Below are 24,592 nucleotides of genomic sequence, written 5' to 3' on the forward strand. Positions count from 1 at the left end.
CGCTTCGGACGGGAGCCACACGCACAAATAAGCAGACAGGCTCAGAGACCTAAAGGAATAACGCATTTCCCCCACGGTCACACAGCTCCAAGCAGGAAGGGAGGACTGGGCTTGCCTGTGGCTCCAGTAAGCCTCTAGAGCTTTGCAGGCTCAGGGCAGTACCTGGAGCCATGGTGGGGTAGAGCCCTGCCCCAGGGGCCTGAAGACTTTACAGTTGGCTCCTGCTGCGGCCATTTCTTAGCTGAGTGACTTTCAGCAAATGACCCAAACCCTGAGGGCCGCTGTTTTGGCTTTCCAGCAAATGTCAGGAATGATCTTAGTTGGGATCAAGTCATGTTTCAGTGCTGCGGACCACAGGCTCCATCTGGGCTCTGTGTCTCTGTAGGTCGCTAATCCTCCCTTAACTCAAACCAAGGTCCCAGAGAACAGGTCCTGTGAAGACCCTTTGGGCCTCCCTCTGGTGAGAAAGGATTGGAGAGAGGGTCAGAGGGCACATAGGAGAAAGAGACCAAGAAAAGAAACACGAACTCAGGAAGTAACCAGGAAGGTATAAGGCACACATAGGAAAACTTGGCTTGCAGCCTTGGCTTTGTCATGACTTGCTGTGAGACCTTTGGCAAGTCCTCCAGTGAAGCCTTAGTTTCTCAACTCCAAGGTTCTCTCCAGCACTAACCTTGACTGATTTCTAGCCTTAGACTAGATTTCATGATACCAACTTAACTACTTAAGTACAAAAGACTAGTCCAGATCCTGTGGGTGGTGACTTGGGATAAGGAGGTCAAGTCAGCAGTAGCAATGGAAGGGTAGGGGTGGCTAGACGGCTGTCCTATTCCTCAGGGTCTGGCCTGAGCTAGATTTGGAAGATGGGAAGTCAACAGACTGGCCAAGATGCGGTGGAGATGGCCCTGCCAGGCAGTCAGGGAGAAGCTGGAGTTCTTGGTGACTTGCTGTCTAAAGGAAGCTCCTTTCACCCTTCAATTTCCACTGCTGTTGAATGGCACCTGTCTTACTCTGTTCAGGCTGCCATAACACAATACCATAGACTGGATGGCTTATAAACAGAAATTTCTCAGAGTTCTAGAAGCAGGTAGTACAAGATCAAGACTCTGGCAGATTTGGTGTCTGGTGAGGGCCCACTTCCTGGTTCATAGACAGCCATCTTCTCGCTGTGTCCTCATACCAGAAGGCATCAGGGATTTCCCTGGGGTCTCTTTTGTAAGGGTACTAATTCCATTCATGAGGGTGGAGCCTGCATGACTTAATCACTTCCCAACAGCCCTATCTCCAAATACCATCACATTCAGGATTAGGGTTCAACATACAAATGGGGAGCAGGGGTGGGGGGGCACATTCAATCTATAGCAGAGTCCCCATCATTAATTATCTGCCTGCCCCTTCCGACAGCTATGAGGAGAGTCTGTGGGGCAGGTAGACTTACATGAAAGGGCCATGAGAGGGATGATGAAAAAAACCTCTTAATTCAAGAGCATTATCCCTGCAACAAGTTGTAAAAATAGATGTTGGTTACCTGAAATTGTCTTCCAGATGCAGATCTGGGATGTGCTTTGCTCCCTGGACCACCTTGAAAGCATTCCCGAGGTTGGTTTCCATCTTTCCCACCAGGGGTGGAGAGGCAAGGGGAAGGCCAAGTCAGGCAGCAGGCATGACACAGACATGCTCTCATCACGTAGCCCCTTGTGCATGACCAAGGCTGACCACGAACTTGGTTAGGAATGTTAATGCTGCTGGAGTGACGCAGGGTGACTGGTGCCAAGAGGCAGCACCAACTACTGTCTTGCCAATGGGTTTCAGCCCCAGACAAGTTCGCTATGGATGCAATGTGACCAAAGAAAATGGTAGGAAACGTTCTTTGGGGTGAAAGGGTTTATTACCTGGCTTGTTCTCCCGGCAGTAGGTCAAGCACTAGCATCTCTGCCTCCACCCGGAGCACTGGGCCGAGCTCTCTATATAGTGCAATAATAGCTTAATGCCCAAAGGTGTGGAATTGGTAGCCTAGCAACAGGCCAGTTACATCATCAGGTGGTTTAAGTTCAGTGAGGATCCTGGCCATAGGAACCCCAACTTCCCCACATAAACATAAAACAAAAGAGTAAACTGCACTTTAATAAAATTTAATTACTTCTGTTTATCCAAAGATGACTTTAAGACAGAGCTGAAACAATCCAATGGCTGAGAAGATAAACCAGCACTTAAACAAGCAATCAGGTGAGAAGAAATACTGGCAGTACATGTATCTAATGAAGGACTCTTATCCAGAATATATTTTTATTAAAAAGTGCTACATATCAGTAAGAAAAAGGCAGACAGCTCAAGTTTTTAAATTGACAAAGGATGTGGAAAAGCCCTTTACAAAAGAAGATACACAACTGGACAAAAATCTTATAAAAAAATTCGCATTCAACTTCATTTGTCATCACAGAAACACAAATTAAAAATACACTCTGTTATCACTGCACCCAACCACAATGACCAAAAGTGGAAAAAAAACCCTGTTGTGATAGATTGCATTAATTGCTTCAATTCTTCATCTCTCAATGGATCCTTGCTCTTTGCCATGGGACTCTGTAATTCCTCCCAAGAAATTTGTGGAGTATATTTCTCCATATCTGAACTTTGGGTTTGCCCTTATATATGACTTGTTCTGGCCAATAAAACAAATCAGAAGTAAGTATGTGTCATTTTCAAGCCTAAGCCTTGGGTGTTGCTGCTAGCCCTCATGTATTTTTTGACACCACTGGCATAAACAGAACTTCCCTTGTGTAAGTGCTGCTTATCCAGTCTGGTCTATGCCCCTGAATAAATGCATGCAGAATAGAGCACAGTAAAGAGTCAACCCCAGGCTGAATCACTGTTTAGAGGAGAGCCACCCAGGAGAACCTAATCTCTATCAGTTGATCCCAGGCCCACCAACACCTGTATAAACAAAAACAAATAATTGCTGTTTTAAGCTGCTGAGTTTTGCGATGGTTTGTTTTGCAAAAATAGCTGTCAACAGCAAGTGTTAGTGAGAAAGTGGAGCAATCAGGATTCTCATATATTCTGATGGTGGGAGTAAAAATTGGTAAATCCACTTAGGCAAACTGCCAGTATCAAATAAAGCTAACCATGTGCTTACCCTTCCACCCAGCAGCAACTCTAGCCCAGATATACAAACATATATGCACCCCAAGACATGCACAAGAGGGATCACAGCAGTACTATTCAAATTGCAACAACAGCAATTTGCCTAATTTAGGTATTTCATTATAAGTAGGCTCACACATTTGTCTTTTTGTGTTTGACTTCTTTCACTTAGCGTAATGTCACGGTTCATCCCTGTTGGAGCATGTGTCAGAACTTCATTCCTTTTTATGGCTAAATAATACTCAAGTGTATGAATACACCATATTTTCCTTTTGAATTCATCTGCTGATGGACACTTAAGTTGTGTAAGGAAAACCTGTCTTCATCTCCTGTGTTTCCCTCCTGTGGGTCTCCTTTACTACTGTCTTGCCAATGGATTTCAGCCCCGGGCAAGTTCACTATGGACTCAATGTGACCAAAGAAAATGACAGCAAACATACCTTGGGGTGAAACGGTTTATTATGTGGCTTGTTCTCCCAGCGGTACATAGGTCAAACACTGATGTCTCTGCCTCTGAGCATAGCGCTGGGCCGAGTTCTCTATATAGCACAGTAACAGCTTATTGCCTAAAGGTGTGGAAGCGGTAGCCTAACAACAGGCCAGTTACCTCATCAGGTGGTTTAAGTTCAGTGAGGATCCTGGCCATAGGAACCCCAACTTCCCCACACCTACTCACTGAGCAGACTTCATGAGAGTTTCATATTGTATTTTCAAATCAGGACTGCCTGTAGGATAACAGTAAATGGGTTTCTATTGAATACTGGAAAACATTACCACTGTGGTTTTCTTCCATTCTTTATTTAAAGTAAACAACTATTACATTGATAAACATTTGTGGACCAACTCATAAGTCTCCTACTCAAAACTCCTTCCCCTCTGCTCTCATTTATCAGAGGTCTCTGGGAGGAAGGGAGAGGAGAGACTGACAACACTTTTTTCAGTTACAGATACTCCCTTTGGAAGACCAGGTTCTTCAAAGCTCCACTTATTTTCCTAGGATCCCCATGTGGCTAAGGTTAACCAGGAAGAAGAGTGAGAGTCGATCTGCCCCTCCTTTCCAACTGACTATAGCAAGTTTTCCAACTGGTCTCTGAGGGAACTCTAGGGCCCAGAGGAGACAGAGGGCAGGGCTTAATCCTAGCTCCCCTCAACTAAGGCAGTAGTGTTTCACATAGTGAGATCTGGGGTACAGTTTTATTGAAGAAAGGCTTTCCTTTCTTTAAAATAAAAAGTTTGAAAACCATGGCAATTATCACCTATTTTTACATATTTGTTGAGCATCTTCTAGGTACAAGGCATTGTTCTAGGTACCAGAGATATATCAAAGCAGCACCTGGCTCCCAGATCCTCCCTTACATAGAGTAGTAGCCCATCTTTTCCCCACATGTTCTTAGCCCGGCTTCCCAGGCAGACTTAGAAGTTCCATGAAGGCAAGGACTTTTTTTTATGTCTTTCATCTCCTTCTCAGAGGGCAGTATTTGAACAGATCTTACTGAATATGGCAGTGGACTTTCTGGCCTGGATAGCAGAGTGCAGAGGAACAAGAGGAAATCCCACTGGAATGTCATACCTTTGCTCTGGGTCATTCACAGAGGAGAGAGTGGGCATGCAGATAATTAAAGGTTGACAGCCCTATACAATCCAGCTCACACACACATGCACACATGCTATGCACGGAGGCTCAGCGAAAGCATTCACTTGCTCTTGACTGGAGTCATTTTACAAACTTGCTCATTTTATAAACTTGACTTGCTCATTTTATAAACTGGGGGTGACCCATCAACCACGCAGTCCTTAAACGGAAAAAAAAGGTGCTATGGGCATTAATGACACTGACATGAAAAAGGCTGCTCCTTGCTATCTAGAGCAGTCAAACCCCTGTTGGGGATGGCCTTTGTCTTCTCACATGTCTGAAGGCAGAATGGGAAAGCACCTTCCCCCATGTCTGAACGCAGCACGGGAAAGCACCAGCTTGAGAACAACCGGTGCAGTTCTCGGAAGTTATCTGCCCACAAAAACATATCTTGTCCTCGAAGACGAGCCAAGACTCCTCTCTCTGAAAATAGGGAGACCTTGAAGATGTGTGAAAACACCACCCCTGCCTCTGGCCTGCCCCCCCTGAGAAGGGAAAGATGAGTACAGCAGTTAGCTGAAGTCCAAGAAAGGCAGTATAAAAATAAAGGTGCTGCGCCACATCGGGGCTGCAGCCATTGTCTGTCTATGTGTGTTGTCTGTGTTTTTTGTTCTCTCATCAGGCGCCCAAACGTGGGGCGTCCTCTCAGAGAGAGTTGTACATACATTCAGCTCCACGCCTCCCCTTCAGACTGTTTGACATCGACGGCAGGCACCGTCAAGTGGTGCCCGAACAGGGACCTGAAGTACGGAGGAGAATGTGAGAGCCACTGCGAGATAATAGTGCGCACGAAGCAGGTAAGGGGCGGTGAATCATTTAACCTCTGAGAGAATCATGAGGGCCATAAACAGCTGAGTCCTATTTGTACAGATACTTAAGCATATGCTGCAGACGCGCAGCACAAAGGTAGGGCAACAACAACTAACAAAATTTTTAGAATTTATAGAACAAGTATGTCCTTAGTTCCCCGAAGAAGGTATCTCGTTTAAAAGATGCTGTTTTAGACCTACCATTTGACCCAGGAATTCCACTCCTAGGAATTTACCCTAAGAACGCAGCAATCAAGTTTGAGAAAGACAGATGCACCCCTATGTTTATCGCAGCACTATTTACAATAGCCAAGAATTGGAAGCAACCTAAATGTCCATCGGTAGATGAATGGATAAAGATGTGGTACATATACACAATGGAATACTACTCAGCCATAAGAGGAAAAATCCTACCATTTGCAGCAACATGGATGGAGCTGGAGAGTATTATGCTCAGTGAAATAAGCCAAGCGGAGAAAGAGAAATACCAAATGATTTCACTCATCTGAGGAGTATAAGAACAAAGGAGAAACTGAAGGAACAAAACAGCAGCGGAATTACAGAACCCAAAAATGGACTAACAGGTACCAAAGGGAAAGGAACTGGGGAGGATGGGTGGGCAGGGGGGCATAAGGGGGGAAGAAGAAGGGGGGTATTAAGATTAGCATGCATGGGGGGGAGGGAGAAAGGGGAGGGAGGGCTGTACAACACAGAGAGGACAAGTAGTGATTCTACATTTTGCTATGCTGATGGACAGTGACTGTAATGTGGTTTTTAGGGGGGACCTGATATAGGGGAGAGCATAGTAAACATAGTATTCTTCATGTAAGTGTAGATTAAAGATTAAAAGAAAAAAAAAGAAAGAAAGAAAAGGGGGATTACTCCTTGATAGGATAAAACAATTGGTAAATCAAAGATTAACGCATGCTTTAAATATCCTTAATGTTGATCACTTAAAGGGTATCAGATGATCAGCTATGGAGGTACTCTTTTCTGATAATATTCCTTTCTCTTAATAAAAAGAAAAAGAAAAAGAAAAAAAGAAAAAAAAAAGAAAAAAAGCAGTTCCTGTGTGCTGACCTCCAATGAGTTCTACACAGTGGTATAGAGGGCATGTTAAAGTGTGGGCAAAGGGTCTGTTTGTTTCTATGCAGAAGATCAAGGCCTAGCTTGGCTACCCAGAAAATGAACTAAGATACGATATGAGGAGGAGCTTCCGGCATCAGCACTCTCTGGAGGACTCGTGCCGGGGGATGAGCATCAAAAAGCCTCCACAGGGATCCAGGCGATGCTGCGGTTGTGGTTGCGTCCACCCCACCATTTCCTGGACTTGCCATTGGAATGAGGAGGGAGATGTCTAGGCTGGCATGTGCATACAGTGAGACAACGAATCTGACCGGATCTGTACTGTTGGAATTCAACCAGGAGTTGGGAGGGGTGCAAGTTGTAGCACTCCAAAATCTTACGACTATAGACTGTCTGCGGTTAAAAGAACATATGGGATGTGAACAGATCCCAGAAATGGGTTGCTTTAATTTGTCTGATTTCTCTCAGACTGTTCAAGTACAGTTGGACAATATCCATCATATCATAGACTAATTTTCACAAATGCCTAGGGTGCCTAAATGGTTTCTTGGCTTCACTGGAGATGGCTGGTAATTATAGATTTGCTTTGTTTATGTCACCGTATTCCTATTATGTTAATATGTGTGCACAAGTTAGTTAGTAGTTTAAAACCTATACATACTTAAAGTACTCTACAGGAAGATATGTCAAAGAAATAATCAATCCTCCCATGTTTTCTTCCATATGCTACCTCTATAGCTTTTCTTCTTCCTTCCTAATTACAACCCTTAAGTAGAATTCGTGCCTCATATCGAATTTACCGAGTATCATAATTCCTCCAGGTGGTAAAGATACCTCGAGACAAGTGCTGCGCATGGAAGCCACAGGGCATATATCTACAAAGAAGTAAAAAGCTAACCTTTTCAAACAATATGGCTTCTCTCTCACTTACCAACTTTACATTTCCCTGTATGGCCCCAGAAGATGACTGGTTAGCCAGAGACGGGTAAGATTCCTCAAGGGAGGAACAACCTAAGACAGGCACAGTTGCAGGGGGGCCATCAGGTGAGAAATTGGGGAACAACAGTGGTGAAGCTTAGAACCTCACCCCCTTGTCTGCAGACCCAAAGAAGCGAAACAAGCTTGTAACCCAAATCAAGGCTCTAGCAGTGAGAAGTCACACAGTCCCTACACTTATCAGACAGGCAAGGGGCTCTCAAGAAATGACTAAAGCTCAAGCAGAAAAAACTAGGAAAACTGAGAGTAATTCAATCCCTAAACTCTAAAAAAGAAGTGTCTTGTCTTCTGCACACAAACCTGGCCTCAGTACAAACTCTCTGATTAAAGAGGCTTGGCCCCTGAGATATGCAATATAATGTTATTCAGCTAAATGTATTTGCCACAAAGAAAATAGTCAAAAGTCTACAATATAGAACTAGTTTTCTAAATTCTTTCAGTGAAAATCTATTCTACTTACTAGGTTCATCATTATCTTTGAAAATTGAGAAGTTTTAAACTAGAGTCCCTGAGATAGAAGAAATTTATATTTTACTATACAGCCTGGCTTTAAATAACTCATGCTAAAATTGTACTTGCATTTTATTTCCAGCCCCCTGGACTGGGGCTGTATAAGACTTGACCCAGTAATGTAAACTGCTTGCCCTTAGACCGTATTCTTGAAAACTGAAGTACTTTTAATCAAATAAACTAAGAAGAAAGAAGACAATTAAATATTAGTAATTCAAATCTTTGTCAGTTTGTGTGTTTTTATATGAAAAGTATTGCTAACTGTAGTCATTATGTCTCAGTCTGTATGTTTGTGTGTCTAAGTGTGTAAATAAAAAATATTTTCTACCTCCAGAGGGTATTAATAAAAATTGATTTAAAAACAAGCGCTTGTGAAAATTGGGCATTCTAAAACTTCCAGAAAATCTAATAAAAAATATTATGCATTAATGCTAATTTAAGCTTAACTGATATGGACATGTCCTTATAGTTATCAGCTGCCAAAGTTTTCTTAGTCATTTAAGTTGATGTTACCTATTAAATATTTCGAGAAAATGCTTAAAGAAAAGCTTGACTTTGATGTGTAGTGAAAGTTTTGTAACTAATTTAGCATAGTTGCTAAAAATAAGTAAACAAGTGTAGCAAATAAACTTTTAAATAATAATACTGTATTAATGTATAACAGTGTATATTTCTGCAAACAGCCTGAGAATTTTTGTGGTGACCAAAATTCTTAAAGTTTGCTAAGTTATAGAGACATATTTTGTGCTTAATGAGAAATTGTGCTGTAAGGCAGTTGCCAAAAATGATAAAATGTTCATAAATGTATCAATCTGAAGAATGCTAGTGTAACAGTTTACAGTGGCCTAGTTTTCAGTGTTCTCTGAAAGTTAAAGTATCAAATGGTTTTAAGTTCTAATGAAAACTACTTAATATAATAAAGAAAACATCTCTGTATGCTAATGAATATGTTTTAATAAGAGGAGGTATAAAGAATAAAAATGTATTGTGTTGTAAGTAAAAGATAACTATTCAAAAGTACAGCTGTCTGTTCAAAGAAAACACTGAAGAAGAAAGTTGTAAAAAGTTTATAAAAGAATGATATAATCATGCTATGTGAAATTAAAGCAAGTGAGTCTTGATATCAAGTACAGAGCAAAATTAGAATTTTGTTTTCAGTTAAAAAGACAGTTTTCTTTAACAGTTAGTCTGCTCTTAATATTGAAAGATTGCAAAGGGTTCTCTAATTGTTTTATCAAAAGTTTCTTATGCTTAAAGTCTCAATGAATTGTTTGAGTATTTAAGAAAATGAGATCTTATTATTAAAAAGACTAAGCTAAGTGTTGTTAACTATGTAACCTTCTGCATTTGCTTTTAAACTTTATCATTCTAGTTAAATAATAAGTGTTATTTAATAACTATAATTCTATTTAAGCAAGTGCCTTAAAAACTTTTGACAACTTCCCAAGACCAAATTTAAAAAAAGTATTTTTACTTCTCAAATAACTCTGATAACTCTGATGTTTTCCAGAGGGCCCCTGGAACATATCAGAAGAATTTCTTCTCCTCATCAAAGAAAATATTTGACTAATTTAGCTTATTTAGCTGATATATATTTACCTAGAAAGCACTGTCAAAGAGAATAATGCTAAACTTTATTACTGAATGTTTTATGTTACAGAAATATCACTCTTCCCCCTAAGATGCTTACTCCTGATGCCCAATTAAATTTACCTGTTAGTACTAACAGGTAATTACTGTGTATGTATTAATTGTACTCATGTACCCTCTTATTATAATTCTGCAATCAATGTAAAATGGTCTTCTAGATACAGACTTCCAAATAGTTGAGTATTTTTGTTTGATAATGAAACATATTAAGCCCTTTCTTCACACTATCAAAGTGTTTGTAGAGTGAGACGCATTCTTCCTGCTCTAATAGACCATCTAGATATAAGTGTAAGAAGCTTCTCCGAGCTCTGCCATCTGATGGTCATGAAAACTTGAAACTCTGAGATCCTGCCGCTGTTGCAGCTGCAGCTGCATTCCTCCTGCCAGTTCCTGAACTTGTCGTAGGAATGCAGAAAGAGATATCCAAGCTGACCTGTACATATAGCAAAACAACAAATTTGACTGCTTCTGTATTATCTGAACTCAACCAAGAACTGAGAGAAGTGCGAGCTGCAGTGCTTCAGAATCGCTCTGCTGTAGATTGTCTGCTGTTAAAAGAACATGTAAGATGTGAACAATTTCCAAGAATGTGCTGTTTCAATTTGTCTGATTTTTCTCAAACTACCCAAAATCAATTAGATGATATCCATCATATTGTCAATAAGTTTCTACAAATGCCTAAGCTATCAAACTAGTTTTCTTAATTTCATTAGATATAACTAGTAATTATAAGTCTGCCTTTGTTATGTATCTATATTCCTATTGTTTATGTGTGTATGCAATTTAATTAGTGGTTTGTTAAAACCTATATATATATATTCAAGTTATGTCTGTCTTTCGACATGTTCGATCTCAGCCATGTGATGCATATTTCACACAAAACTGAGATACCATATAATCCACAAAGCCAAGACATTGTAGAACGTGCCCATGGCACCGTTAAAGCTCAATTGGAAAAAACAAAAACGGGAGAGTTATGTCCCCGGTCACCACAGAACCATTTAAATCATATCTTATTTGTAGCCAAAACTGCATCTGATATATTAAATCAGATAAAAGACATGACCACTGAATAGTCTCTGGCACGCTGTCACACCTCTCTTAACCCTAAGCATTTTATGTCTTCTATTGCTGTTACTAGGGCCTGTGTCCTTCTCAGCATGTGGAAATTCATCCAACAAGCCTTAAGAGACCTGCATTATTTGAAATTGCAGACAGCAGCCCCACTTGTAAATCATAAGATCTAAAGTCAAGTATGGTAGCCAATGACGGGTAAGATATGGTTGAATTGTAAATACCAACCTAAGACAGGGAGTGGTCGACAGACTATAGCCCCATGACGGGTAAGGATTTACTTCAACCATACAACCTAAGACAAGCACATATCTTGACCCAGTCTGAGTTAGGCTGGTTGTTTTTATTAAAGAAAAAAGGGGAAGATGTTGGGGACGGCCTTTGTCTTCTCACATGTCTGTAGGCAGAATGAGAAAGCACCTTCCCCCATGTCTGAACGCAGCACGGGAAAGCACCAGCTTGAGAACAACTGGTGCCGTCCTTGGAAGTTATCTGCCCACAAAAACATATCTTGTCCTCGAAGACGAGCCAAGACTCCTCTCTCTGAAAATAGGGAGACCTTGAGGATGTGTGAAAACACCACCCCTGCCTCTGGCCTGCCCCCCCTGAGAAGGGAAAGATGAGTACAGCAGTTAGCTGAAGTCCGAGAAAGGCAGAATAAAAATAAAGGTGCTGCGCCACATCGGGGCTGCAGCCATTGTCTGTCTATCTGTGTTGTCTGTTTTTTGTTCTCTCATCAGGCGCACAAACGTGGGGCGTCCTCTCAGAGAGAGTTGTACATACATTCAGCTCCACGCCTCCCCTTCAGACTGTTTGACTTCGACGGCAGGCACCGTCAAACCCCAGAGATAAAAGAAACTTTGCAGATCAGCCCTGGTTTTACAAGTGAGGGAAATGAGGGCTACAGAAAACAAGTGACTTGCTACTGCAGGTCACAATGGGAGTTTCTGATACAGCCAGGATTGGGTTGTCTAGGGCTCCTGCCTCTTTGTTTAAAGTTCTTTCCATGTGAGCAGAAAGCTTCCAAAGGACACAGAAAATTTCTCCAAATAAGTAGGAAATCACTTCAGATTTCCTAATTACAAGATTTGCAATTCAACAAGTATTTACTGAAATATATTATATGCTAATGGAGCTGGCATTTCTGGGGCAATAATAGAAGGTTATACAGTTCTTATCCTCCAGTAGCTGAGAAAACAAGAGACAGATTCGAAACAGTTAAGTAAAAATAACAGCCAGTAGTATGTGAGAAGTGCCAAAATTAGGGGAACAGCAAGTCCAAGGAAGAGCTCCAAGGAAACAGACTGCTTCCCATCCCATAGAGAAGGTGCCTTTAAGCTATGCCGGGAGGATTTAAATAGAGAGGTTAAAGACTGCCCCACTCAACTCGAGGGGTTCCCTTCACATTGGTGGCCATGTGGCCAGGAGAAAGGAGAAATCCAAGTAAACCAGGATAGTCAAGGCCCAGGAATTTCTATTTTTAAAAGTTACCCATGTGGGCGCAAAGCCAGAGACGAGGAAGGAGACTACGGCGTCAAGGGGTGCGCAGGAAGGATGGTGCCTGGGGATGCAGGGCATCTGTGTGGGAGCCCTCGGAAGGAAACACCGCCAAACTTGGAGAAACAGATCTATGCTTTTGAAGGAAGCTACCTAGAAGACACTCAGATGTATGGCATTATTATTCATGGCTGGGATCGCTATCTGACCAACCAAAAAAACTCCAATAGCAAAAATGATTGAAGGAACCCGAAGTTTAAGGAAGCTGAGCAGCTCTTCAGTAAATCCTCAGTTACTTCAGCAGCTGCAGTAAGTGCATTGGCAGGAGTTCAGGACCAGCTCATTGAAAAAAGGGAGCCAGGAAGTGGGACGGAAAGTGATACTTATCCAGACTTCCACAATCAGGAAAATGAGCCCAGCCAGGAGGACCCTAAAGATCTGGATGGCTCTGTGCAGGGAGTGAAACCTCAGAAGGCTGCTGCTTCTACTTCCTCAGGGAGTTGCCACAGCAGCCATAAAAAAATGAAAGAATAAAAACCAGCACAGGATTGATCTGAAGTTAAACAAAAAACCACGAGCTGACTATTACAGAGGACTCATTAGTGCAGAAGCCTCCAGGCTACAGAGCCCTGCTTCCCTCCTCCAACCTCACAAAGACGAGCATTCCTCCCCAGAGTATTTGGCCATCCACCTCTGCTTCCCCAGACCCAGTGCCTGTGACTATGAGTAGTCTGTTCCAAAATGTGGTGACAAGCAAGTCATTTATGTAAGACCACACTGGATCATTTACTTTGTGTCATTTTTAGTGACTGAACAGCAGGAAGACCAAGACATGGTTGTAATCCCAGCAAGCTGGTAACAGGGCATTTCTCCGTTCTTGGAATGAATGTCTACCCCATCCCCAAGCACCAGCTTCCTCTGTGATGCTCGAGAAATGTTCTCTGGGTTTCTTTTACACTGAAAGTAGAACACAAGTCACATTTCAGAGAAAGGCTGTCAATATCTGGCATTCTCTTTTGTTTGTTTTATTTTTCTGTTGTTTTCACCATCTTGTTTTCTTTTGGGACATTTTATAATGCCATTGTACAGCTCATACCTTCCTGCGGAAATCTGATAGTTTCAGCCAGTTGTCAATATTCTTAACTGAAAATAATGGTTTACCATAAATAAAATGCAGAACTTGGCTCTTTGCTTTTTTGCACGGAGAAGGTAAAGAGCATTTATTTAATAATTATACCTATCTTAATCTTTCTGAGTTGGAAATAGTTTTGAGTTCAAGAAGCAGGAAAAGCTGAAAAACCTAAGTTTAAATCTGTCCTTTTATTCTTTTGTATGAATAAAAACCTAAGTTAAATCAGTCCTTTTATTCTTCTGTGTGAATAAAACTTCTCATGCTTTACTTTTGAACCTAAGATTGTTTTTCCACTTATTTATGTGGATAAAATGAAAGTTTCTGTGGCCAGGATTCTCACCTGGCCCTGGTTGACTAGCTCACTGCACACCTGTGGGAAATACATGTCTGTTGACTCTATATAAAGAGCTCCACCCAGTGTTCTGGGCATGACACAGTGGCAGGGCTGCAAGGCTGCAGGAGAGCAGAGCAGAGGCTGGAGTGGTGGCAGCACCAAGGACAGAAGCCCAGAGGACGGCTGTGCGGGACGACTGTGCAGGCAGAGAAGCCCAGAGGATCTCACTGGAGCTATGGCAACAATTGAAACCATAGGCAGAGACCAGTTTGCTGCATGCAGACTCGCTCTGAGTGAACGGGATTTTAGTGACTGACCTGCCACCTGGAAATAAAGTTGGGTATAACCCTTTCACCCCAAGAACGTTTTGCTGTCAATTTCTTTGGTCACATTGACTCCATAGTGAACTTGCCCGGGGATGAAACCCATTGGCAAGCCAATTGGTGAAAGTCGGCAGGGTTCATTGTTGACCAAGGAAAAAGACATGCTGCCCTTATGGGAGGGGTGCTTCAGCGGGCTGCCCCTGTGAATGGGGAGACAGTGGATCATCCCCCAATGGGTATGTGGTCTGAGGTGGCTTGCCTCCTAGAGGCCTGGGCCCCACCCCAGGACTGGAGGCAAGTGGAGGTGACACCTGAGGTGGTAGGGGTGGCCCTTGATATAGTAAGCAGATCCTTTGAGAAGCAGAGTGCCTGTGAGGCAGTGGGGACTGTGGGTTGGCTGCTTCTCACACTATTACAAAGGTCTACAGAAGAGATCCAAGAAATGGCAGCATGAGAATGCAAGCTGCAAACTTCTGTGGATTCCCTGAAGAAGGAAATTGCATTGATGCAGGAAGAGGAAGCACGAGATTGCAAAATGCAAACTTCCGTGGATTCCCTCAAGGAAATGGCATTGATGCGAGAGGAGGCAGCACTAGAACGCTGGCAGCAAGGTGCCATTGGAGAGGTAAACAGCTCTTTACAGAACGAGACGGCAGCACTGCCAGGTGTTCTGAAGGAGGAAGAGGCCATCAAGGAAAAAGATGAACCCCTGAGGGAAGCACAGAAGGAGGTGGCACGAGAATGTCAGCTGCGAAGCATTGAGCTGAAGGTAAGAGACCTTCTGAAGACTGAGCTGGCATAGCTGCGAGGCGCTGTAGCAGAGGCGGCACTTGGGGAACTGGAGAGAAAGGTGCTATCAGCCCCAGAAATGGAGGAGCTGGGGAAGGATGAAGGGGTGGTGCCGGAGGCACTGGCGCCTCCTGTATTGAAAGCATGCCCAGTGGTTGTAAAGAAAATAAACACCCAGCAGCTGCAAGTTCCCCAAGGAGAGGAGCAGCCCTCTCCCCAGGATGTGGAGCACTCTATGATCTGCCCCTATACTCAGGCTGAGCTGGCGGCTGTGCAACTTAGGGGTGGATGGAATTGTTCTTTAGGGATCAGAGATGGGAAAGCTGGCTTCCATGACAGTGCAGCCTGCCTTAAGGCAGGAATTACAAAATGCGACGTGACTCACAAGAAGATTTAAGGGACCCCATGAAGGTTATGAGGACCCAGATGTGGGTTGATTTAATATGGGCAGGAGTAGATGGAAGGAAATTAGACGGGAAGCCAAATAAGATCTTACTGGAGCTATGGCAACAACTGAAACCAGTGCAGCAGTTCAAGCCATTAAGACCAAAGAGGCAGAGGTCAGAGACAGAGCCACGAGTCCGGCCTGTGTGTTTGCAAGACTTTTTGCTGGAGAGGCTGGAGAACAGTGTTCGAGCTTCCTTGCACAGGGACCACTGCAGAGGACTGAGGGCACATATATTGAGCGGAGAGGATCCTGGAGGGGTGGAGTGTGGATAAATGAGAGTTCCTGTGGCCAGGATTCTCACCTGGCCCTGGTTGACTAGCTCACTGCACATCTGGGCAATTTGATTCTATATAAAGAGCTCTGCCCAGTGCGTAGGCACGACATGGTGGCATGGCTGCAGGAGAGCAGAGCAGAGGCTGGAGTGGTGGCAGCACCGAGGACAGAGGCCCAGGGGACGGCTGTGCTGGCAGAGAGGCCCAGAGGATAGCTGTGTGGACAGAGGGGCCCAGAGGCAGAGACCAGCTTACTGCGTGCAGACTCACTCTGAGTGAATGGGATTTTAGTGACTGACATGCCACCTGGAAATAGGTGACCCCAAGAATTTTTTGCTGTCAATTTCTTTCATCACATTGAATCCATAGCAAACTTGCCCAGGGCTGAAACCCATTGGCAAGACATGTATTCGTATCATGCCTTATGGAAATTTCCTTTTTTCTCCATCTTTTCTCTCTTTGCTGTTATTTGCTTGATTAAATACTGCTCAAAAAATCACTAAGATGTACAAAAAGGCTCAAAATAGCACCCAAAGCTGATAACATATTGAATTCTTGGACAGAATGAAAAATAGGATCAATAAGAGCCAGCGATGCTGTGGGGAAGTTGAGGTTCCTAGGGCCAGGATCCTCACTGAACTTAAACCACCTGATGATGTAACTGGCCTGTTGCTAGGCTACTGCATCCAGACCTTTAGGCAATAATCTATTATTGCACTATATAGAGAGCTCGGCCCAGTGCTCTGGGCAGAGGCAGAGACACTAGTGCTCAACCTACCATGAGAAGAACAAGCCAGGTAATAAACCCTTTCACCCTAAAAAACATCTGCTGTCATTTTCTTTGGTCACACTGAATCCATAGCAAACTTGCCTGGGGCTGAAATGCATTGGCAAGACAGATACCCAGCAGATCCCCCTTCCTTCCAGGGTTTGATGGGCTGAGGATCTTGCTAATTGCTCGAGTTGTTACCTGCCTCTAGAACAGTGGTGATCTACTTTGGCTGTACATTGGAATTACCTGGGAAGCTTATTCAAGAAATAACAATGCCTGGTTCACCCACAGAGACACTGACTGGAGGCACAGTCTAATTATTAGGATTTCCTGTCAGAGTCCCTGGGATTCAGGTAAGAAGCCAAGATGAGAACCACTACATCAGGGACTGGATGGTTTGATTTAAATCCTATGTTGTGAACCAATCTAAAGGGTAGGATTTGGGGCCTTACCTTTCCTTTGACTCTATTTAGTCATAATCCTTTACTTATGCCTATATCTTTGTTAGGAAAAATATGTTCCATTTGTTATAATATTGATACAATTATATGTGGATGGGGTCTTATCAAAAACAAGTCTACCCTGTCAGATGTGCAAAAGCTTTTTTTGTCCTCAAGTAAGTTTTTTTCTTGAAAAAAAAAAAGTTACCCATGTGATTATGATGCTCAGCCCAGTTTGGGGTTCACTCATGTAAAGTAAAATGCAGAATAAATTGGTGAAGTGTATCCCAATCCTCCTCTCTCGCGCTCATTCAGTTTGGGGGTGGGCATCAATAATTCTTGCCTACATTTTACTGAAGGGAAAACTGAGGGTCCAAGACATTTTCAATGATGTCTTTCAAGGTCATTTAGCAAGCAGTGGGGACTCTGGTTTCCTACCAATCAATAGAAACGGAAAGATCGCAAGATACCATCCCAAGGAGGATTTTGCTTCCTTTCTCTGCAGGACAAGTCAGACCTGCTTGGTTAGCCAGAGACTTTCTTGCCCAGAGTGCAAAAAGAAGCAAGTCTCTGGAGCTTCCGGGTGTGTGGGACAGAGCTCAGGGCGAGGTTAGTCTTTGGGAGCTCGGAGTTCTGACTTTGCTGTGTGACTCAGCCCAAGCCACTTCCCCTCGCTCTATGTGCCCTTCACCTATTAATAACAATGCCGAACGTCACTGTTGGGATTAGTGATAAGTCATGGAAAACGCACAGTGCAGTTAGTCCCAATGTGTTTCCTGGGAACAGAAGGGATCCAGAGCCATCTGCCAACTGTTGTAAGTGAACTATGTGCTGACATTCTTCAGAGTAGAAGCATTTTCTTCCCAGGAAGCGGGTGAGCTGGAGGCCTGAGGCTGGGCCCTGCCGTCTTAAAGGCACTGACCAGTGTGGAGGCCCTAGCAATCCCAGCAGAGAGCAGTCTGGTCTTAGGAGGAAAAAAGAAAAGGAGGTTACCAAGAGGGAAAGCAGCATTCACCAGAAGGAAATTATCTACAGACTTTGGCAGGACTGGGAAATGGTTAAAAGTAGGGCTTAGATCTTTTGCAGTAAAATAAAATAAAATCAGGGCTTGGATCTTCTGCACCAAAATATACAAAACATAAAATTTACCATTTTTAAATTTAATTTAAAATAATACTGTTATAAACATGAGTATACAAATATCTCTTCCAGACCATTCTTTCACTTCTTTTGGGTATACACCCAGAAGTGGCATTCCTGGATTATAAACTAGTTCAATTTTGTTTTTTTTGAGAACCCACCATACTGTTTTCCACACTGGCCGCACCATTTTACATTCCTACCAGCAATGTACAAAGGTTCCACTTTCTCCATATCTTAGTCAACACTTCTTATTTTCTATTCTTTTCTTTTTATAGCAGCTATCCTAATGGGTATGAGGTGGCATCTCATTGTGGTTTTGATTTGCATTTTCCTAGATTAGTGATATCAAGCACCTTTGCCTGGGCTTCTTGGGCATTTGTATTATATTCTTTGGAGAAATGTCTATTCCGGTCCTTTGCTCATTTTTAAATTGGGTTGTTTGTTGTTTTGTTCCTCAGTTTTAAGAGCTCTCCAAATGTTCTGGATATTAATCTCTTATCAGGTATGTGATTTGCAAATATTCTCTCCCATTCTGTGGGTTGTTTTTCACTCTGTTGATAGTTTCCTCATCTGAGGACTTTGGCAGAATTGAAATGTGGTTAGAAGCAGCGTTTGAATCTTGAACTTAAAGTATCTGGATTCAAAATCTGACCATTTGATGTTGGGCAAGCTACTTAACCTCTTTGAGCCTGCCTTAGTTTATTCACCTGAAAAATGGGTATGTTGCTCATTATAGGACTAGCTCATAAGGTTGCTATGATGATGAGTAAATGAGATCATATGTCTAAAACCTTGCCACAGAACCTAACCCAGGTTAAATGCTCAGTAAGTGGTAGCCTTTATTAGTATTGGGCCTAAGAAGGAACCAGAATGATGTAATTGGAATGTGATATTAGTTATTATCAAATTGGGTAAGAAGGCCAACCAACCTGAACACAGTAATATTACATAATACTTAACACTTGTATAGCAAGTTCCAGTTTACAAAGCATTTAAACATTCATCATTCATTCAACAGGATCTTCTGGAAACATAACGATGAGTAAGACACAGGCAGTCCTGCAGAACTGAGTGGGAGAAATAACAAGGGAAAAGCAGTTTCCATCAGGGTGATAAGTGGTAAGGAGACAGAAGCATTGGGTGCTGGAGCAGGGGCTCAGAGGAAAAGCAGTTCAGACTAGGGGGAGGCTTCTCAGGTGGGGAATAGGGACACATAATTCTGCAGGATTACAGGGTTAAGGGGACAAAAGTGGGCCTCGTGTTCTAGGTAGAGGAAAAAGCTACTTCAAAGGCTGGAGGTGAGAAATGCTGGCTCATTTGGGAACAGCTATTACTTTATTATGGCTGGAGCCTAGAATCTGAGAGAAGCAGTGTGAGATGAGCCTGGAAAGGCAGGCAGGAGCCAGATCAAGAAGGGCCTTATAGACTCCGGTAAGGTCTTACGATTTTATCGTGAGAGTAATCAGAAGCTACCGAAGGTTTTAAGCAGATTCATGATGTGAACACCTTCACCCTTTGGAAAGCTCTCTGTGGCTGCAATGTGGAGAGTGGACACAGTGAAAAGGACATAGCCTGGGGGACACCAGGTAGAAAGGTGAACTGAAGGAAAAATAGTGAGGATAGAAGCAGAGGCTTTAAGAGATATTTAGGATAAAACAGTGGATCTGGGGACTGACTGGGTGGCCTTAGTTGACTCTTTGGGAATAATTCAACTATTAGCATCATTCTTTGAGATGAGCAACAGAAGCTGAGGAATGTTAAATGATTTGTGTAAGTTCCCAGAGCCAGAAAGAAACTGATCAGGACTCTGGCTTTCTACCCTGACATCTCTTATTCCCTCCTCCAGAATATGCTGTTAGATGAGTTTCTAGATCTTTACGTGTAAATCACCTTTAAGAGATTCAAGTCCTATTTTCCCATCCACTGCTATGCAGCATATAACCATTTCAGAAGTACTTTATCTGGTTTTTGATTGGTTGTCAATGCACTATGGCTTCACACCCTGGGACTTTAAGACATTTTTTTCCTTCCATACAACTTAGTGTTTATTGAGTAGCCTGGAAGTGAACCCTTCTATCCCAGGGAGGCTCAAATGAAGAGTCTGGGGCTCAGAAATAGTGAGGCCAAGTTCTAGGCTTGGCCATTAATTGGTTGTGAGATAGAACAAGTCACTTTCTTTCTATAAACTCCCATCTGAAAATGCAGGGGAATAGAACAAATGAATGCATACTATACTCACTCAAATTCAATTGCTTTATGAATCTCCTAAATAAGTACACCTTCAAACCATGAATAACCACTCTCTCATAAATGTGCTTGGTAAATTATATATTTTTGAAAATACAACACAACTGTTCCTAAAAGAGAGACCAGAAGATACAGTACAATAGCTAGGCTACATCTACATCTGCGAGAACTCAGCATCTCATGAAAAGGGTAAGATACAAAGCCATTACCTAGCGGCACCCAAGCACTCCCTGACCCCAGCTCACTGGTGGGAGGAAAAGAATCAGAGTGGGGAGGGAGTAGAAGCACAGGACTCCTAAATAATCACCCTAGTAATCTGCACTGGGAGCACAGACATACATTGCATGGCATACTGGATATTAGAGAAATGGAAAGTAAAATCCGAGATGAAGACTGCAAGCAAGTCCTCACAGCTGGCTTCCCTGGGACAAAAGAAAAGTCTTAAAGGGACAAGGGCTTAACAGCTGGACAAAATTTTCCCAGCACACTCAGCCCACCACACTGGGAATCTCGAGGAACTTCAGGTGCCCTAACCCTCTGGGGGTAACATAGCCCCGAAGCCCCTCACGGTGATAAGCAGCCTGACATTCATTCCCCCTGGCTGGTGCTGCAAGCAAACTGGATGACCCACCACAGCTGCAGAGCAGCTGGAGAAGAGCCCCACCCACAACAACCACACAGAGTCTTCTCCCAGCACGCAGTTAACCGGAACAGACCCAGAGGCTGCCGCTGGCACGTAGCTGCCCAGCACAAACAGAGAAAGCTGGAGCAAGGTCTGGAAGGCACAAAGGGGCACCGTTCTCACAGGAGAACACACTGAGCACATCTGCCAGCCCCTGCAGTGTGCTAGGCTATCCTGAGGGCTTCTCCGCCCACAGCAGCTTAGGGGATTAACCCAGAGACTGCTTCCAGTGTGCAGGTAACTGGCACAAGCAGTGGTAGCCAGAGCAGGGTCCGGAAGGCACAAAGGGGCGCGGTTCTCGCAGGAGAACACACCTGACGTGTCTACCACCCCCTGCAGTGCCCTAGGCTATCCCAAGGGGCGCCTCGCCCACGGCAGCTCAGGAAATTAACCCAGAGACTGCTCCCGGTGTGCGGGTAACCGGCACAGGCAGCGGAAGCTGGAGAAAGGTCCAGAAGGCAAGAAGTGGTGCCGTTCTCGCAGGAGAACACACCCAGTGTGTCTGAACCCCGCAGGGCCCTAGACTATCCTGAGGGCCACCCCACCCACAGCAGCTCAAGAGATTATCCCAAAGACTGCTCCTAGTGTGCGGGTAACCGACATAAGCAGTGGAGAAGGTCAAGGTGACCAGCAAGCAGGAAGGGACTTTGTTTTCCCAACTGAAAAATGCACCACATGCCTGGGACCAGTTCTATCGCAATGAAAAGGCAGAAGAATCTGGTCCAGTCAAAAATCATTGAAACAACCCCAGAGAGAGGTCATAGTGAGATAGATATAACCAATTTTCCTGAAAAAGAACACAAATAAAACTCATAACCATGCTGATGAAGCTGCAGAGAAATATGCAAGAGCTAAAGGATGAAATCTGGAGGGAGATTACAGAAATGAACCAATCTATACAAGGTCTTAAGAGCAGAATGGACGAGGTACAAGAGACTGTTAATGGAATAGAAATCAGAGAACAGGAATACAGAGAAGCTGAGGCAATGAGAGATAAAAGGAACTCTAGAAATGAATGAATATTAAGAGAACTGTGTGACCAATCTAAATGGAACAATATTTGTATTATAAGGGTACCAGAAGAAGAAGAGAGAGAAAAAGATATCAAAAGTGTATTGGAAGAAATAATTCTGAAAACTTCCCCAAACTAGTCTCTCAGACCATGGAAGCACACAGATCTCCAAACAAAAGGGACCCAAGGAGGACAACATCAAGACATATAATAATTAAAATGGCAAAGATCAAAGACTACGACAGAGTATTAAAGGCAGCCAAAGAGAGAAAAAAGATCACCTACAAAAGAAAATCCATCAGGCTATCATCAGACTTCTCAACAGAAACTTTACAGGCCAGAAGAGAATGCATGATATATTTAATGCAATGAAACAGAAGGGCCTTGAACCAACCATAGTGTATCCAGCATGATTACCATTTAAATTTGCAGGAGGGATTAAACAATTTCCAGACAAGCAAAAGTTGAGGGAATTTGCCTCCCGCAAAACAACTTTATAGGCTATTTTAATGGGACTGCTCTAGATGGAAGCACTAAGGCTAAATAGATGTCACCAGAGAAAAGAAAATCACAGCAAAGAAAGCAGACCAATGAAATACTAACTAAAGGCAAAAAAAAAAAAAAATAAACTATCCAAAAAGATAGTCAAAGGAAAGAAAAACGAATATAGAATAAAACACCTAACATATAAAGAATGGAGGAGGAAGAAAAAGAAGGGAGAGAAATAAAGATCATCAGACTGTGTTTATAATAGCTTAATAAGAGAGTTAAGTTAGATGGCTAGATAGTAAAGAAGCTACCCTTGAACCTTTCGTAACCACGAATCCAAACCCTGCAATGGTAATAAGTACATATCTTTTGATAATCAGCTTAAATGTAAATAGACGGAATGCACCAATCAAAAGACACAGAGTAATAGTATGGATAAAAAAACAAGTCCCATGTATATGTTGCTTACAAGAGACTCACCTCAAACCCAAAGACATACACAGACTAAAAGTCAAGGGATGGAAAAAGATACTTCATGCAAACAATAGGGAGAAAAAAGCAGGTGTTGCAGTACTTGGAGCAGACAAAATACACTTCAAAACAAAGAAAGTAATAAGAGATAAAGAAGGACATTACATAATGATAAAGGGGGCAGTCCAACAAGAGGATATAACTATTATAAATAACCATGCACCCAACTCAGGAGCACCGACATATCTGAAACAAATACTAACAGAATTAAAGGAAGAAATAGAATGCAATGCATTCATTTTAGGAGACATCAACACACCACTCACTACAAAAGACAGATAAACCACAAAAGACAGATAAAACAGGCAGAAAATAAGTAAGAAGAGAGAGGCACTGAAGAACACTTTAGAAAAGATGGACCTAACAGACATCTATAGAACACTCCACCCAAAATCAGCAGGATACACACACATTCTTCTCAAGTGCACATGGAACATATTCCAGAATAGACCACATGCTAGGCCACAAAAAGAGCCTCAGTGAAGTCAAAAAGACTGAAATTCTACCAGCCATCTTCACAGATCACAAAGGTATAAAACTAGACATAAATTGTACAAAAAAACACAAAAAGGCTCTCAAACACATGGAGGCTTAAGAACATGCTCCTAAAAAATCAATGTATCAATGACCACATTAAAACAGAGATCAAGGAATATATGGGGACAAATGACAACAACAGCACAAGGCCCCAATTTCTGTGGGATGCAGCGACGGCAAGTATTAAAAGCAAAGTATATAGCAATACAGGCCTATTTAAAGAAGGAAGAACAATCCCAAATGAATAGTCCATAGTCACAATTTTTGAAACAGGAAAAAGAAGAACAAATAAGGCGCAAAGTCAGTAGAAAGAGGGAGATAATAAAGATCAGACAAGAAATAAATAAAATTGAGAGGAAAAAACCAACAGAAAAAAAAATTAATGAAACGAAGAGCTGGTTCTTTGAGAAAATGAACAAAATACATAAACCCCTAGCCAAACTTACTAAGAGAAAAAGAGAATCTACATACATAAACAGAATGAGAAATGAGAAAGGAAAAATCATGACAGACCCCACAGAAATACAATGAATTATGAAAGAATACTATGAAAATCTATATGCTAAGAAGCTGGATAAACTAGAAGAAATGGACAAGGTCCTAGAAAAATGCAACCTTCCAAGACCGACCAAGGAAGAAACAGAAAATCTAAGCAGACGAATTACCAGCAACGAAATTGAATCAGGAATCAAAAAACTACCCAAGAACAAAACCGCCAAGCCAGATGGATTCCTGCTGAATTTTTTTTTTTTGAGAGAGCATCTCTCATATTTATTGATCAAATGGTTGTTAACAACAATAAAATTCTGTATAGGGGGGTCAATGCTCAATGCACAATCATTAATCCATCTCAAGCCTAATTCTCGTCAGTCTCCAATCTTCTGAAGCATAATGAACAAGTTCTTACATGGTGAAAGAATTCTTACATAGTGAATAAGTTCTAACATGGCGAACAGTACAAGGGCATTCATCACAGAAACTTTCAGTTTTGATCACGCATTATGAACTATAAACAAGCAGGTCAAATATGAACATTCGTTTG

The 24,592-nt window shown here is 42.5% G+C and overlaps 1 protein-coding gene, 1 long non-coding RNA gene and 1 pseudogene across 2 annotated transcripts in view; 2 read left to right on the forward strand and 1 right to left on the reverse strand.

Annotated features, from left to right (window-relative positions):
• Window positions 1-1,547, reverse strand: part of LONRF3 (LON peptidase N-terminal domain and ring finger 3) — a 39,571-nt gene extending 38,024 nt beyond the window's left edge. The window contains exon 1 of the mRNA XM_017657845.2: window positions 1,529-1,547. The gene's annotated coding sequence lies outside the window, so the exon portion shown is untranslated. The remainder of the gene's footprint in view (window positions 1-1,528) is intronic.
• A 3,792-nt stretch (window positions 1,548-5,339) lies between these two features.
• LOC140847436 (uncharacterized) lies at window positions 5,340-6,731 on the forward strand. The gene is made up of 3 exons (XR_012127429.1): window positions 5,340-5,574; window positions 5,815-6,170; window positions 6,610-6,731. It is a non-coding gene; the product is annotated as an uncharacterized lncRNA (long non-coding RNA).
• Window positions 6,732-12,456: 5,725 nt separating this feature from the next.
• LOC108389340 (chromatin modification-related protein MEAF6 pseudogene) lies at window positions 12,457-14,280 on the forward strand (annotated as a pseudogene).
• The last annotated feature ends 10,312 nt before the right edge of the window (window positions 14,281-24,592 follow it).

The sequence above is a fragment of the Manis javanica genome, chromosome X (genome assembly GCF_040802235.1).
Source record: "Manis javanica isolate MJ-LG chromosome X, MJ_LKY, whole genome shotgun sequence".
In the NCBI taxonomy this organism is placed as follows: Eukaryota; Metazoa; Chordata; class Mammalia; order Pholidota; family Manidae; genus Manis; species Manis javanica.